At 33.9% G+C, this 15,290-nt stretch overlaps 7 non-coding genes across 7 annotated transcripts; all 7 read left to right on the top strand.

Annotated features, from left to right (window-relative positions):
- The first annotated feature begins 432 nt into the window (after nucleotides 1-432).
- On the top strand, nucleotides 433-504 carry TRNAQ-UUG (transfer RNA glutamine (anticodon UUG)). Its single transcript has one exon. It is a non-coding gene; the product is annotated as a tRNA-Gln (tRNA).
- A 2,261-nt stretch (nucleotides 505-2,765) lies between these two features.
- On the top strand, nucleotides 2,766-2,837 carry TRNAQ-UUG (transfer RNA glutamine (anticodon UUG)). The gene has a single exon. It is a non-coding gene; the product is annotated as a tRNA-Gln (tRNA).
- A 2,262-nt stretch (nucleotides 2,838-5,099) lies between these two features.
- Nucleotides 5,100-5,171, top strand: TRNAQ-UUG (transfer RNA glutamine (anticodon UUG)). Its single transcript has one exon. It is a non-coding gene; the product is annotated as a tRNA-Gln (tRNA).
- A 2,255-nt stretch (nucleotides 5,172-7,426) lies between these two features.
- Nucleotides 7,427-7,498, top strand: TRNAQ-UUG (transfer RNA glutamine (anticodon UUG)). The gene has a single exon. It is a non-coding gene; the product is annotated as a tRNA-Gln (tRNA).
- Nucleotides 7,499-9,754: 2,256 nt separating this feature from the next.
- Nucleotides 9,755-9,826, top strand: TRNAQ-UUG (transfer RNA glutamine (anticodon UUG)). The gene has a single exon. It is a non-coding gene; the product is annotated as a tRNA-Gln (tRNA).
- Nucleotides 9,827-12,081: 2,255 nt separating this feature from the next.
- On the top strand, nucleotides 12,082-12,153 carry TRNAQ-UUG (transfer RNA glutamine (anticodon UUG)). The gene has a single exon. It is a non-coding gene; the product is annotated as a tRNA-Gln (tRNA).
- A 2,260-nt stretch (nucleotides 12,154-14,413) lies between these two features.
- TRNAQ-UUG (transfer RNA glutamine (anticodon UUG)) lies at nucleotides 14,414-14,485 on the top strand. The gene has a single exon. It is a non-coding gene; the product is annotated as a tRNA-Gln (tRNA).
- Nucleotides 14,486-15,290: the final 805 nt, after the last annotated feature.

Raw genomic sequence — 15,290 nt, 5'->3', positions numbered from 1 at the left:
ATTTTATATTGTTAAAGAAAATCAGCTTTAACGTTCTGTAGAGACATTACATGGCCAGGTGGGTTAAAACATTCGACTCGTAGTCTGAGGGTCGCGGGTTCGCATCCGCGTCGCATAAAATATACTCCACCCTTTTAGCCTTGGGGGCGTAATGGTGAATTCCACTATTCTTTGGTAAAAGAGTAGCCCAAGAGTTTGCGGTGGGTGGTGATGATTAGCTGCCTTCTTTCTAGTCTTTTACTGGGAAATTAGGGACGGCTAGCACAGATAGCCCTCGAGAAGCTTTGTGCGAAATTCTAAAAGAAACAATATATTGTTCATAATTATTGAATAAAAATAGATTGACTGTTTCGTAATCCACAAGATGTAGATTATTTTCCTCCTACAGGCCTATATAGTACAATTGTTTTGCATTAGAAAAATCAATTAATGGGTTCCATTGTGTAATGGTTAGCACTCTGGACTTTGAATCCAGCGATCCGAGTTCAAATCTCGGTGGAACCTACAGTTATTTAACGTATGTCTTCAATATCAAAATTTTGGTATGTTTTATTTTTCTTCTCCAAGCAATAATACTTTAGGAAGAGATTTAGGAGAATTAACTCAAATCCGGTATTTAAAATTACAAATGGTGAAAACCCATTATAGAAAAGCATGAAAGATACCGACCACTCTTACCTAGGATTGTAATTGCTTTCGCTTTGTATGTTTCTCGTGTTTCCTACAAGCATTTTAAATAGGATTTTTCAAACGTTTTCCAGTATATGTTACGAAGAATCTCGTTAAAACGATATTTATACAGTTTGTAAGTACGAAAAGATATTTTTCATTTTATTTTGGTGTGTTTTTCATTTCTGTAAACGCCATTAAAGTGAATAGAGCCAAATTTGAGAGGAGAAATATGTTAAGCAGCAAAAGGTTTTTAACACTTCACGTAATTTTCAAGACACGTTTACGCAACACAATCATTTAATTCTACTAAACTCATCTTTACCGCCAGCTGGTAAAAGATCCGAAGTGGTAAAAAGAAATACAGAAGTGAAAATATTCGAATATACTTAGAAATCTCGTGAAGAAGTCCATTTTAAATTCGTATATCAACTGATAATACATATAGCAAGACCAGTGCTATAATGAACTATTCTTCTTGTCAGTAATGTAATGGAAGATTACAGATTAAAAAAGATTACTTACGTGAGTCTCTACTGTTACTTGGGAAGTGACACAGAGGAATAAATCATCGTACATTTAATGCCGATATCATTAATAAAAGTGTCGTTTAATGGTTTTTACACATTTACTTCTCTTCAAGTTTATAGATGGCTAATCCGGAACGTGTTAAATGACGTAAAAATTACGTGGATTGTTGTGAATGCAGGACAGTTGATGTTTGTTTGTGTGTATTTTTTTCAATAAATTCAAGTTACATTTACAGAAACTTATTTTATTATTGGTTTCATTTCGCTAATAACAGTTCAATATCCCCATTTGTTTACGAAACATAAATGATTGAATCTAAATGTATTGAGAAAATCACGTAAACGTTGAAGAGTTATTTTTGTGATACCTAAAACAAAGAATTCTTAAATGCTAAACTAGACATAAAATAATCTGCTTTAGTCGGCTGACCGTTCTTCTAAGGAGATAAACGGAATAAAAGGAAGTGTGAAATGTCAGAGTTGGAGACTTGGGTTTTGTTAACTAGTCAAATACGAGAGGAAAGTGTTTAACAAAGGATATATACTCTTTAGAATACGTAGAATATAATGTTATCTGCAATGTAGAATCTGGGAGACCCTTTGAAAAACTTATCATTGAATATTTGCAGGATATAGACAAAGCAGACGTGCAGTAAATGACAAAGAGAATTGTGATATACGAAAGACGTATTGCCCAGTTACGTGTAAAGTACTCAGTAGAGACATCAGTTTCTTAGATCGTAAAATGAAAGAATCTGTTGTATATAGAAATATAAACCAACAAAAACTGATATAATGGACGTTCTCTCTTTTCTCTTTATATAATTTATGTTACATAATAACATAAGTGGTATTTACTCTTGTTTCTCTAATTTTATTGAACTTTCCAGCAGTGGCGTAGGCTTAAGAAATAATTGCAAATTATGAAAGTGAAGTCAGGAAACAACCTACGTGTTTCGAGATGGAATGTTGCACGTATGCAGATGTTGTTCATTTGATTGTTCGCTATGAAGCACAAAGCAACAAAATTGCCCACGACGGGTATGTAAAACGGAATCTAGAGTTTTAAGATTTCGGAGATTTGCAATCAGGAGGCAGATGTGGTTAATGCGAAAGAAATATTCGTTTTTCATATGTTTCATTTTATATTGTTAAAGAAAATCAGCTTTAACGTTCTGTAAAGCATGACATGGCCAGGTGGGTTAAAACATTCGGCTCGAAGTCTGAGGGTCGCGGGTTCGCATCCGCGTCGCGCCAAATATGCTCCACCCTCCTAGCCTTCGGGGCGTAATAGTGTATTCCACTATTCGTTCGTGAAAGAGTAGCCGAAGAGTTTGCGGTGTTTGGTGATGACTAGCTGCCTTCTCTCTAGTCTTTTACTGCAAACTTAGGGACGGCTAGCGCAGATAGACCTCGAGTAGGTTTGAGCGAAATTCCAAAAGAAAGAATATATTGTCCAAAATTATTGAATAAGAATAGATTGAGTGTTTCGTAATCCACAAGATGTAGATTATTTTCTCTGCTTTATATAGTACAATTGTTTTGCATTAGAATAAACAATAAATGGGTTCCATGGTGTAATGGTTAGCACTCTGGACTTTGAATCCAGCGATCCGAGTTCAAATCTCGGTGGAACCTACAGTTATTTAACGTATGTCTTCAATATCAAAATTTTGGTATGTTTTATTTTTCTTCTCCAAGCAATAATACTTTAGGAAGAGATTTAGGAGAATTAACTCAAATCCGGTATTTAAAATTACAAATGGTGAAAACCCATTATAGAAAAGCATGAAAGATACCGACCACTCTTACCTAGGATTGTAATTGCTTTCGCTTTGTATGTTTCTCGTGTTTCCTACAAGCATTTTAAATAGGATTTTTCAAACGTTTTCCAGTATATGTTACGAAGAATCTCGTTAAAACGATATTTATACAGTTTGTAAGTACGAAAAGATATTTTTCATTTTATTTTGGTGTGTTTTTCATTTCTGTAAACGCCATTAAAGTGAATAGAGCCAAATTTGAGAGGAGAAATATGTTAAGCAGCAAAAGGTTTTTAACACTTCACGTAATTTTCAAGACACGTTTACGCAACACAATCATTTAATTCTACTAAACTCATCTTTACCGCCAGCTGGTAAAAGATCCGAAGTGGTAAAAAGAAATACAGAAGTGAAAATATTCGAATATACTTAGAAATCTCGTGAAGAAGTCCATTTTAAATTCGTATATCAACTGATAATACATATAGCAAGACCAGTGCTATAATGAACTATTCTTCTTGTCAGTAATGTAATGGAAGATTACAGATTAAAAAAGATTACTTACGTGAGTCTCTACTGTTACTTGGGAAGTGACACAGAGGAATAAATCATCGTACATTTAATGCCGATATCATTAATAAAAGTGTCGTTTAATGGTTTTTACACATTTACTTCTCTTCAAGTTTATAGATGGCTAATCCGGAACGTGTTAAATGACGTAAAAATTACGTGGATTGTTGTGAATGCAGGACAGTTGATGTTTGTTTGTGTGTATTTTTTCAATAAATTCAAGTTACATTTACAGAAACTTATTTTATTATTGGTTTCATTTCGCTAATAACAGTTCAATATCCCCATTTGTTTACGAAACATAAATGATTGAATCTAAATGTATTGAGAAAATCACGTAAACGTTGAAGAGTTATTTTTTGTGATACCTAAAACAAAGAATTCTTAAATGCTAAACTAGACATAAAATAATCTGCTTTAGTCGGCTGACCGTTCTTCTAAGGAGATAAACGGAATAAAAAGGAAGTGTGAAATGTCAGAGTTGGAGACTTGGGTTTTGTTAACTAGTCAAATACGAGAGGAAAGTGTTTAACAAAGGATATATACTCTTTAGAATACGTAGAATATAATGTTATCTGCAATGTAGAATCTGGGAGACCCTTTGAAAAACTTATCATTGAATATTTGCAGGATATAGACAAAGCAGACGTGCAGTAAATGACAAAGAGAATTGTGATATACGAAAGACGTATTGCCCAGTTACGTGTAAAGTACTCAGTAGAGACATCAGTTTCTTAGATCGTAAAATGAAAGAATCTGTTGTATATAGAAATATAAACCAACAAAACTGATATAATGGACGTTCTCTCTTTCTCTTTATATAATTTATGTTAGATAATAACATAAGTGGTATTTACTCTTGTTTCTCTAATTTTATTGAACTTTCCAGCAGTGGCGTAGGCTTAAGAAATAATTGCAAATTATGAAAGTGAAGTCAGGAAACAACCTACGTGTTTCGAGATGGAATGTTGCACGTATGCAGATGTTGTTCATTTGATTGTTCGCTATGAAGCACAAAGCAACAAAATTGCCCACGACGGGTATGTAAAACGGAATCTAGAGTTTTAAGATTTCGGAGATTTGCAATCAGGAGGCAGATGTGGTTAATGCGAAAGAAATATTCGTTTTTCATATGTTTCATTTTATATTGTTAAAGAAAATCAGCTTTAACGTTCTGTAGAGCATTACATGGCCAGGTGGGTTAAAACATTCGACTCGTAGTCTGAGGGTCGCGGGTTCGCATCCGCGTCGCGCCAAATATGCTCCACCCTTTAGCCTTGGGGCGTAATGGTGAATTCCACTATTCTTTGGTAAAAGAGTAGCCCAAGAGTTTGCGGTGGGTGGTGATGACTAGCTGCCTTCTTTCTAGTCTTTTACTGGGAAATTAGGGACGGCTAGCACAGATAGCCCTCGAGAAGCTTTGTGCGAAATTCTAAAAGAAACAATATATTGTTCATAATTATTGAATAAAAATAGATTGACTGTTTCGTAATCCACAAGATGTAGATTATTTTCTCTCAGGCCTTTATATAGTACAATTGTTTTGCATTAGAAAAATCAATTAATGGGTTCCATGGTGTAATGGTTAGCACTCTGGACTTTGAATCCAGCGATCCGAGTTCAAATCTCGGTGGAACCTACAGTTGTTTTACATATGTCTTTAATATCCAAATTTTGGTATGTTTTATTTTTCTTCTCCAAGCAATAATACTTTAGGAAAGATTTAGGAGAATAAACTCAAATCCGGTATTTAAAATTACAAATGGTGAAAACCCATTATAGAAAAGCATGAAAGATACCGACCAGTCTTACCTAGGATTGTAATTGCTTTCGCTTTGTATGTTTCTCGTGTTTCCTACAAGCATTTTAAGTAGGGTTTTCAAACGTTTTACAATATATCTACGAAGAATCTTGTAAATACGATATTTATACAGTTCATAAGTACGAAAAGATATTTTTCATTTTATTTTGGTGTGTTTTTCATTTCTGTAAACGCCATTAAAGTGAATAGAGCCAAATTTGAGAGGAGAAATATGTTAAGCAGCAAAAGGTTTTTAACACTTCACGTAATTTTCAAGACACGTTTACGCAACACAATCATTTAATTCTACTAAACTCATCTTTACCGCCAGCTGGTAAAAGATCCGAAGTGGTAAAAGAAATACAGAAGTGAAAATATTCGAATATACTTAGAAATCTCGTGAAGAAGTCCATTTTAAATTCGTATATCAACTGATAATACATATAGCAAGACCAGTGCTATAATGAACTATTCTTCTTGTCAGTAATGTAATGGAAGATTACAGATTAAAAAAGATTACTTACGTGAGTCTCTACTGTTACTTGGGAACTGACACAGAGGAATAAATCATCGTACATTTAATGCCGATATCATTAATAAAAGTGTCGTTTAATGGTTTTTACACATTTACTTCTCTTCAAGTTTATAGATGGCTAATCCGGAACGTGTTAAATGACGTAAAATTACGTGGATTGTTGTGAATGCAGGACAGTTGATGTTTGTTTGTGTGTATTTTTCAATAAATTCAAGTTACATTTACAGAAACTTATTTTATTATTGGTTTCATTTCGCTAATAACAGTTCAATATCCCCATTTGTTTACGAAACATAAATGATTGAATCTAAATGTATTGAGAAAATCACGTAAACGTTGAAGAGTTATTTTTGTGATACCTAAAAACAAAGAATTCTTAAATGCTAAACTAGACATAAAATAATCTGCTTTAGTCGGCTGACCGTTCTTCTAAGGAGATAAACGGGAATAAAAGGAAGTGTGAAATGTCAGAGTTGGAGACTTGGGTTTTGTTAACTAGTCAAATACGAGAGGAAAGTGTTTAACAAAGGATATATACTCTTTAGAATACGTAGAATATAATGTTATCTGCAATGTAGAATCTGGGAGACCCTTTGAAAAACTTATCATTGAATATTTGCAGGATATAGACAAAGCAGACGTGCAGTAAATGACAAAGAGAATTGTGATATACGAAAGACGTATTGCCCAGTTACGTGTAAAGTACTCAGTAGAGACATCAGTTTCTTAGATCGTAAAATGAAAGAATCTGTTGTATATAGAAATATAAACCAACAAAAACTGATATAATGGACGTTCTCTCTTTTCTCTTTATATAATTTATGTTAGATAATAACATAAGTGGTATTTACTCTTGTTTCTCTAATTTTATTGAACTTTCCAGCAGTGGCGTAGGCTTAAGAAATAATTGCAAATTATGAAAGTGAAGTCAGGAAACAACCTACGTGTTTCGAGATGGAATGTTGCACGTATGCAGATGTTGTTCATTTGATTGTTCGCTATGAAGCACAAAGCAACAAAATTGCCCACGACGGGTATGTAAAACGGAATCTAGAGTTTTAAGATTTCGGAGATTTGCAATCAGGAGGCAGATGTGGTTAATGCGAAAGAAATATTCGTTTTTCATATGTTTCATTTTATATTGTTAAAGAAAATCAGCTTTAACGTTTTGTAAAGCATAACATGGCCAGGTGGGTTAAATCATTCCACTCGTAGTCTGAGGGTCGCGGGTTCGCATCCGCGTCGCGCCAAATATGCTCCACCCTCCTAGCCTTGGGGCGTAATGGTGAATTCCACTATTCGTTGGTAAAAGAGTAGCCCAAGAGTTTGCGGTGGGTGGTGATGACTAGCTGCCTTCTCTCTAGTCTTTTACTGCAAAATTAGGGACGGCTAGCACAGATAGCCCTCGAGTAGGTTTGAGCGAAATTCCAAAAGAAACAATATATTGTTCATAATTATTGAATAAAAATAGATTGAGTGTTTCGTAATCCACAAGATGTAGATTATTTTCTCTGCTTTATATAGTACAATTGTTTTGCATTAGAATAAACAATAAATGGGTTCCATGGTGTAATGGTTAGCACTCTGGACTTTGAATCCAGCGATCCGAGTTCAAATCTCGGTGGAACCTACAGTTATTTAACGTATGTCTTCAATATCCAAATTTTGGTATGTTTTATTTTTCTTCTCCAAGCAATAATACTTTAGGAAGAGATTTAGGAGAATTAACTCAAATCCGGTATTTAAAATTACAAATGGTGAAAACCCATTATAGAAAAGCATGAAAGATACCGACCAGTCTTACCTAGGATTGTAATTGCTTTCGCTTTGTATGTTTCTCGTGTTTCCTACAAGCATTTTAAATAGGATTTTTCAAACGTTTTCCAGTATATGTTACGAAGAATCTCGTTAAAACGATATTTATACAGTTTGTAAGTACGAAAAGATATTTTTCATTTTATTTTGGTGTGTTTTTCATTTCTGTAAACGCCATTAAAGTGAATAGAGCCAAATTTGAGAGGAGAAATATGTTAAGCAGCAAAAGGTTTTTAACACTTCACGTAATTTTCAAGACACGTTTACGCAACACAATCATTTAATTCTACTAAACTCATCTTTACCGCCAGCTGGTAAAAGATCCGAAGTGGTAAAAAGAAATACAGAAGTGAAAATATTCGAATATACTTAGAAATCTCGTGAAGAAGTCCATTTTAAATTCGTATATCAACTGATAATACATATAGCAAGACCAGTGCTATAATGAACTATTCTTCTTGTCAGTAATGTAATGGAAGATTACAGATTAAAAAAGATTACTTACGTGAGTCTCTACTGTTACTTGGGAAGTGACACAGAGGAATAAATCATCGTACATTTAATGCCGATATCATTAATAAAAGTGTCGTTTAATGGTTTTACACATTTACTTCTCTTCAAGTTTATAGATGGCTAATCCGGAACGTGTTAAATGACGTAAAATTACGTGGATTGTTGTGAATGCAGGACAGTTGATGTTTGTTTGTGTGTATTTTTCAATAAATTCAAGTTACATTTACAGAAACTTATTTTATTATTGGTTTCATTTCGCTAATAACAGTTCAATATCCCCATTTGTTTACGAAACATAAATGATTGAATCTAAATGTATTGAGAAAATCACGTAAACGTTGAAGAGTTATTTTTTGTGATACCTAAAACAAAGAATTCTTAAATGCTAAACTAGACATAAAATAATCTGCTTTAGTCGGCTGACCGTTCTTCTAAGGAGATAAACGGGAATAAAAAGGAAGTGTGAAATGTCAGAGTTGGAGACTTGGGTTTTGTTAACTAGTCAAATACGAGAGGAAAGTGTTTAACAAAGGATATATACTCTTTAGAATACGTAGAATATAATGTTATCTGCAATGTAGAATCTGGGAGACCCTTTGAAAAACTTATCATTGAATATTTGCAGGATATAGACAAAGCAGACGTGCAGTAAATGACAAAGAGAATTGTGATATACGAAAGACGTATTGCCCAGTTACGTGTAAAGTACTCAGTAGAGACATCAGTTTCTTAGATCGTAAAATGAAAGAATCTGTTGTATATAGAAATATAAACCAACAAAAACTGATATAATGGACGTTCTCTCTTTTCTCTTTATATAATTTATGTTAGATAATAACATAAGTGGTATTTACTCTTGTTTCTCTAATTTTATTGAACTTTCCAGCAGTGGCGTAGGCTTAAGAAATAATTGCAAATTATGAAAGTGAAGTCAGGAAACAACCTACGTGTTTCGAGATGGAATGTTGCACGTATGCAGATGTTGTTCATTTGATTGTTCGCTATGAAGCACAAAGCAACAAAATTGCCCACGACGGGTATGTAAAACGGAATCTAGAGTTTTAAGATTTCGGAGATTTGCAATCAGGAGGCAGATGTGGTTAATGCGAAAGAAATATTCGTTTTCATATGTTTCATTTTATATTGTTAAAGAAAATCAGCTTTAACGTTCTGTAGAGCATTACATGGCCAGGTGGGTTAAAACATTCGACTCGTAGTCTGAGGGTCGCGGGTTCGCATCCGCGTCGCGCCAAATATGCTCCACCCTTTAGCCTTGGGGCGTAATGGTGAATTCCACTATTCTTTGGTAAAAGAGTAGCCCAAGAGTTTGCGGTGGGTGGTGATGACTAGCTGCCTTCTTTCTAGTCTTTTACTGGGAAATTAGGGACGGCTAGCACAGATAGCCCTCGAGAAGCTTTGTGCGAAATTCTAAAAGAAACAATATATTGTTCATAATTATTGAATAAAAATAGATTGACTGTTTCGTAATCCACAAGATGTAGATTATTTTCTCTGCTTTATATAGTACAATTGTTTTGCATTAGAAAATCAATTAATGGGTTCCATGGTGTAATGGTTAGCACTCTGGACTTTGAATCCAGCGATCCGAGTTCAAATCTCGGTGGAACCTACAGTTGTTTTACATATGTCTTTAATATCCAAATTTTGGTATGTTTTATTTTTCTTCTCCAAGCAATAATACTTTAGGCAAAGATTTAGGAGAATAAACTCAAATCCGGTATTTAAAATTACAAATGGTGAAAACCCATTATAGAAAAGCATGAAAGATACCGACCAGTCTTACCTAGGATTGTAATTGCTTTCGCTTTGTATGTTTCTCGTGTTTCCTACAAGCATTTTAAGTAGGGTTTTCAAACGTTTTACAATATATCTACGAAGAATCTTGTAAAACGATATTTATACAGTTTGTAAGTACGAAAAGATATTTTTCATTTTATTTTGGTGTGTTTTTCATTTCTGTAAACGCCATTAAAGTGAATAGAGCCAAATTTGAGAGGAGAAATATGTTAAGCAGCAAAAGGTTTTTAACACTTCACGTAATTTTCAAGACACGTTTACGCAACACAATCATTTAATTCTACTAAACTCATCTTTACCGCCAGCTGGTAAAAGATCCGAAGTGGTAAAAGAAATACAGAAGTGAAAATATTCGAATATACTTAGAAATCTCGTGAAGAAGTCCATTTTAAATTCGTATATCAACTGATAATACATATAGCAAGACCAGTGCTATAATGAACTATTCTTCTTGTCAGTAATGTAATGGAAGATTACAGATTAAAAAAGATTACTTACGTGAGTCTCTACTGTTACTTGGGAACTGACACAGAGGAATAAATCATCGTACATTTAATGCCGATATCATTAATAAAAGTGTCGTTTAATGGTTTTTACACATTTACTTCTCTTCAAGTTTATAGATGGCTAATCCGGAACGTGTTAAATGACGTAAAATTACGTGGATTGTTGTGAATGCAGGACAGTTGATGTTTGTTTGTGTGTATTTTTCAATAAATTCAAGTTACATTTACAGAAACTTATTTTATTATTGGTTTCATTTCGCTAATAACAGTTCAATATCCCCATTTGTTTACGAAACATAAATGATTGAATCTAAATGTATTGAGAAAATCACGTAAACGTTGAAGAGTTATTTTTTGTGATACCTAAAAACAAAGAATTCTTAAATGCTAAACTAGACATAAAATAATCTGCTTTAGTCGGCTGACCGTTCTTCTAAGGAGATAAACGGGAATAAAAAAGGAAGTGTGAAATGTCAGAGTTGGAGACTTGGGTTTTGTTAACTAGTCAAATACGAGAGGAAAGTGTTTAACAAAGGATATATACTCTTTAGAATACGTAGAATATAATGTTATCTGCAATGTAGAATCTGGGAGACCCTTTGAAAAACTTATCATTGAATATTTGCAGGATATAGACAAAGCAGACGTGCAGTAAATGACAAAGAGAATTGTGATATACGAAAGACGTATTGCCCAGTTACGTGTAAAGTACTCAGTAGAGACATCAGTTTCTTAGATCGTAAAATGAAAGAATCTGTTGTATATAGAAATATAAACCAACAAAAACTGATATAATGGACGTTCTCTCTTTTCTCTTTATATAATTTATGTTAGATAATAACATAAGTGGTATTTACTCTTGTTTCTCTAATTTTATTGAACTTTCCAGCAGTGGCGTAGGCTTAAGAAATAATTGCAAATTATGAAAGTGAAGTCAGGAAACAACCTACGTGTTTCGAGATGGAATGTTGCACGTATGCAGATGTTGTTCATTTGATTGTTCGCTATGAAGCACAAAGCAACAAAATTGCCCACGACGGGTATGTAAAACGGAATCTAGAGTTTTAAGATTTCGGAGATTTGCAATCAGGAGGCAGATGTGGTTAATGCGAAAGAAATATTCGTTTTTCATATGTTTCATTTTATATTGTTAAAGAAAATCAGCTTTAACGTTCTGTAGAGCATGACATGGCCAGGTGGGTTAAAACATTCGACTCGTAGTCTGAGGGTCGCGGGTTCGCATCCGCGTCGCGCCAAATATGCTCCACCCTTTAGCCTTGGGGCGTAATGGTGAATTCCACTATTCTTTGGTAAAAGAGTAGCCCAAGAGTTTGCGGTGGGTGGTGATGACTAGCTGCCTTCTTCTAGTCTTTACTGGGAAATTAGGGACGGCTAGCACAGATAGCCCTCGAGAAGCTTTGTGCGAAATTCTAAAAGAAACAATATATTGTTCATAATTATTGAATAAAAATAGATTGACTGTTTCGTAATCCACAAGATGTAGATTATTTTCTCTGCTTTATATAGTACAATTGTTTTGCATTAGAAAAAACAATTAATGGGTTCCATGGTGTAATGGTTAGCACTCTGGACTTTGAATCCAGCGATCCGAGTTCAAATCTCGGTGGAACCTACAGTTATTTAACGTATGTCTTCAATATCCAAATTTTGGTATGTTTTATTTTTCTTCTCCAAGCAATAATACTTTAGGAAGAGATTTAGGAGAATTAACTCAAATCCGGTATTTAAATATACAAATGGTGAAAACCCATTATAGAAAAGCATGAAAGATACCGACCAGTCTTACCTAGGATTGTAATTGCTTTCGCTTTGTATGTTTCTCGTGTTTCCTACAAGCATTTTAAGTAGGGATTTTTCAAACGTTTTACAATATATGTTACGAAGAATCTCGTTAAAACGATATTTATACAGTTCATAAGTACGAAAAGATATTTTTCATTTTATTTTGGTGTGTTTTCATTTCTGTAAACGCCATTAAAGTGAATAGAGCCAAATTTGAGAGGAGAAATATGTTAAGCAGCAAAAGGTTTTTAACACTTCACGTAATTTTCAAGACACGTTTACGCAACACAATCATTTAATTCTACTAAACTCATCTTTACCGCCAGCTGGTAAAAGATCCGAAGTGGTAAAAGAAATACAGAAGTGAAAATATTCGAATATACTTAGAAATCTCGTGAAGAAGTCCATTTTAAATTCGTATATCAACTGATAATACATATAGCAAGACCAGTGCTATAATGAACTATTCTTCTTGTCAGTAATGTAATGGAAGATTACAGATTAAAAAAGATTACTTACGTGAGTCTCTACTGTTACTTGGGAACTGACACAGAGGAATAAATCATCGTACATTTAATGCCGATATCATTAATAAAAGTGTCGTTTAATGGTTTTTACACATTTACTTCTCTTCAAGTTTATAGATGGCTAATCCGGAACGTGTTAAATGACGTAAAAATTACGTGGATTGTTGTGAATGCAGGACAGTTGATGTTTGTTTGTGTGTATTTTTCAATAAATTCAAGTTACATTTACAGAAACTTATTTTATTATTGGTTTCATTTCGCTAATAACAGTTCAATATCCCCATTTGTTTACGAAACATAAATGATTGAATCTAAATGTATTGAGAAAATCACGTAAACGTTGAAGAGTTATTTTTTGTGATACCTAAAACAAAGAATTCTTAAATGCTAAACTAGACATAAAATAATCTGCTTTAGTCGGCTGACCGTTCTTCTAAGGAGATAAACGGGAATAAAAAGGAAGTGTGAAATGTCAGAGTTGGAGACTTGGGTTTTGTTAACTAGTCAAATACGAGAGGAAAGTGTTTAACAAAGGATATATACTCTTTAGAATACGTAGAATATAATGTTATCTGCAATGTAGAATCTGGGAGACCCTTTGAAAAACTTATCATTGAATATTTGCAGGATATAGACAAAGCAGACGTGCAGTAAATGACAAAGAGAATTGTGATATACGAAAGACGTATTGCCCAGTTACGTGTAAAGTACTCAGTAGAGACATCAGTTTCTTAGATCGTAAAATGAAAGAATCTGTTGTATATAGAAATATAAACCAACAAAAACTGATATAATGGACGTTCTCTCTTTTCTCTTTATATAATTTATGTTAGATAATAACATAAGTGGTATTTACTCTTGTTTCTCTAATTTTATTGAACTTTCCAGCAGTGGCGTAGGCTTAAGAAATAATTGCAAATTATGAAAGTGAAGTCAGGAAACAACCTACGTGTTTCGAGATGGAATGTTGCACGTATGCAGATGTTGTTCATTTGATTGTTCGCTATGAAGCACAAAGCAACAAAATTGCCCACGACGGGTATGTAAAACGGAATCTAGAGTTTTAAGATTTCGGAGATTTGCAATCAGGAGGCAGATGTGGTTAATGCGAAAGAAATATTCGTTTTCATATGTTTCATTTTATATTGTTAAAGAAAATCAGCTTTAACGTTCTGTAGAGCATTACATGGCCAGGTGGGTTAAAACATTCGACTCGTAGTCTGAGGGTCGCGGGTTCGCATCCGCGTCGCGCCAAATATGCTCCACCCTTTTAGCCTTGGGGGCGTAATGGTGAATTCCACTATTCTTTGGTAAAAGAGTAGCCCAAGAGTTTGCGGTGGGTGGTGATGACTAGCTGCCTTCTTTCTAGTCTTTTACTGGGAAATTAGGGACGGCTAGCACAGATAGCCCTCGAGAAGCTTTGTGCGAAATTCTAAAAGAAACAATATATTGTTCATAATTATTGAATAAAAATAGATTGACTGTTTCGTAATCCACAAGATGTAGATTATTTTCTCTGCTTTATATAGTACAATTGTTTTGCATTAGAAAAAACAATTAATGGGTTCCATGGTGTAATGGTTAGCACTCTGGACTTTGAATCCAGCGATCCGAGTTCAAATCTCGGTGGAACCTACAGTTGTTTTACGTATGTCTTCAATATCCAAATTTTGGTATGTTTTATTTTTCTTCTCCAAGCAATAATACATTAGGAAAGATTTAGGAGAATTAACTCAAATCCGGTATTTAAAATTACAAATGGTGAAAACCCATTATAGAAAAGCATGAAAGATACCGACCAGTCTTACCTAGGATTGTAATTGCTTTCGCTTTGTATGTTTCTCGTGTTTCCTACAAGCATTTTAAGTAGGATTTTTCAAACGTTTTACAATATATCTACGAAGAATCTTGTAAAACGATATTTATACAGTTCATAAGTACGAAAAGATATTTTTCATTTTATTTTGGTGTGTTTTTCATTTCTGTAAACGCCATTAAAGTGAAGAGAGCCAAATTTGAGAGGAGAAATATGTTAAGCAGCAAAAGGTTTTTAACACTTCACGTAATTTTCAAGACACGTTTACGCAACACAATCATTTAATTCTACTAAACTCATCTTTACCGCCAGCTGGTAAAAGATCCGAAGTGGTAAAAGAAATACAGAAGTGAAAATATTCGAATATACTTAGAAATCTCGTGAAGAAGTCCATTTTAAATTCGTATATCAACTGATAATACATATAGCAAGACCAGTGCTATAATGAACTATTCTTCTTGTCAGTAATGTAATGGAAGATTACAGATTAAAAAAGATTACTTACGTGAGTCTCTACTGTTACTTGGGAACTGACACAGAGGAATAAATCATCGTACATTTAATGCCGATATCATTAATAAAAGTGTCGTTTAATGGTTTTTACACATTTACTTCTCTTCAAGT

The sequence above is a fragment of the Tachypleus tridentatus genome, chromosome 1 (assembly GCF_004210375.1).
Source record: "Tachypleus tridentatus isolate NWPU-2018 chromosome 1, ASM421037v1, whole genome shotgun sequence".
NCBI classification, from domain to species: Eukaryota; Metazoa; Arthropoda; class Merostomata; order Xiphosura; family Limulidae; genus Tachypleus; species Tachypleus tridentatus.
The sequence above is the reverse complement of the archived record's forward strand: the minus strand, read 5'-3'. Positions and strand labels throughout refer to the sequence as shown.